The sequence below is a fragment of the Physella acuta genome, unplaced genomic scaffold (genome assembly GCF_028476545.2).
Source record: "Physella acuta isolate Inbredline_101_S28 unplaced genomic scaffold, ASM2847654v3 ptg002129l, whole genome shotgun sequence".
NCBI classification, from domain to species: Eukaryota; Metazoa; Mollusca; class Gastropoda; family Physidae; genus Physella; species Physella acuta.
Window position 1 is genome coordinate 67,501 of NW_026733630.1, and position 2,070 is coordinate 69,570.

Sequence of the window (2,070 nt, forward strand, 5' to 3'; positions counted from 1 at the left end):
CAAACGTGAGTTCACCTCACTGATGAAACGTGAGTTCACCTCACTGATCAAACGAGAGTTCACCTCACTGATCAAACGAGAGTTCACCTCACTGATCAAACGTGAATTCACCTCACTGATCAAACGAGAGTTCACCTCACTGATCGCATGTGAGTTCACCTCACTGATCAAACGAGAGTTCACCTCACTGATCAAACGAGAGTTTACCTCACTGATCAAACGAGAGTTTACCTCACTGATCAAACGTGAGTTCACCTCACTGATCAAACGAGAGTTCACCTCACTGATCAAACGAGAGTTCACCTCACTGATCAAACGTGAGTTCACCTCACTGATCAAACGAGAGTACACCTCACTGATCGCATGTGAGTTCACCTCACTGATCAAACGAGAGTTCACCTCACGGATTAAACTAGAGTTCACCTCACTGATCGCATGTGAGTTCACCTCACTGATCAAACGAGAGTTCACCTCACTGATCAAACTAGAGTTCACCTCACTGATCGCATGTGAATTCACCTCACTGATCAAACGAGAGTTCACCTCACTGATCGCATGAGAGTTCACCTCACTGATCAAACGTGAGTTCACCTCACTGATCAAACGAGAGTTCACCTCACGGATCAAACGAGAGTTCACCTCACTGATCAAACGAGAGTTCATCTCACTGATCGCATGAGAGTTCATCTCACTGATCAAACGTGAGTTCACCTCACTGATCAAACGAGAGTTCACCTCACTGATCAAACGAGAGTTCACCTCACTGATCAAACGAGAGTTCACCTCACTGATCAAACGAGAGTTCACCTTACTGATCAAACGTGAGTTCACCTTACTGATCAAACGAGAGTTCACCTCACTGATCAAACGTGAGTTCACCTTACTGATCAAACGTGAGTTCACCTTACTGATCAAACGAGAGTTCACCTCACTGATCAAACGAGAGTTCACCTCACTGATCGCACGAGAGTTCATCTCACTGATCGCATGAGAGTTCATCTCACTGATCAAACGAGAGTTCACCTCACTGATCAAATGAGAGTTCATCTCACTGATCGCATGAGAGTTCACCTCACTGATCGCACGAGAGTTCACCTCACTGATCGCACGAGAGTTCACCTCACTGATCGCATGTGAGTTCACCTCACTGATCAAACGAGAGTTCACCTCACTGATCAAACGAGAGTTCACCTCCCTTATCAAACGAGTTTTTTACCCCCCCCCCCCCCCCCCCCGAAAATTTCAAGTGCCCCCCCCCCCCCGGAGAAAAAAGTCTGGAAGAAACACTGGATCAAACGAGAGTTCACCTCACTGATCGCATGAGACTATGACATTTAGAAATACGTTTTCACATGTAGAATCAGATTATTGCATTTAGTAAAACGTTATGACATTTAGTAAAATAGTGTGACATTTAGAAACACGTTATGAAATTTAGTATAAAACGTTTTGACATTTAGAAATAGTTATAACATTTAGTAAAATATTGTGACAATTAGTAAAACTTTATGACATTCAGTAAAACATTGTGACATTTAGTAAAACATTGTGACATTTAGTAAAACATTGCTACATTTAGTAAAACTGTGACATTTAGTCAAATATTGTGACATTTAGTAAAACATTGTGACATTTAGTAAAACGTTGTGACAGTTTAGTAAAACGTTATGACATTTAGTAAAATACTGTGATATTTAGTAAAACGTTATGTTATTTAGTAAAACATTGTGACGTTTAGTAAAAACATAATCACATTAATAAAAACAACGTGACATGCAGTAAAACATAGTGACCTTTAATAAACGCTATGATATTTAGTAAAAGATTGAGACATTCAGTAAAACATAGTGACATTTAGTAAAACGATATGACATTTACTAAAAGCCTGTAAACTAACCACTCACCAAATGACCGTCCACTACTGTTGTACCTTGCAGGCAGATCTTGGCAGCGATTCTTGCAGCTGGTGAAGGAGTGACTGACCACTTGAGCGATGTCTTTAGCCTCGAACCCAAAATCCTGGAGTAAAAACTTTTGCACGCCCAGCGAGGATTGTGGTCTGAATCTAAG

General features: G+C 41.1%; 1 protein-coding gene across 1 annotated transcript in view; it reads right to left on the reverse strand.

Annotated features, from left to right (window-relative positions):
• LOC131932284 (angiotensin-converting enzyme) overlaps window positions 1-2,070 on the reverse strand; it is an 8,304-nt gene extending 6,234 nt beyond the window's left edge. The window contains exon 1 of the mRNA XM_059289154.1: window positions 1,905-2,070. The gene's annotated coding sequence lies outside the window, so the exon portion shown is untranslated. The remainder of the gene's footprint in view (window positions 1-1,904) is intronic.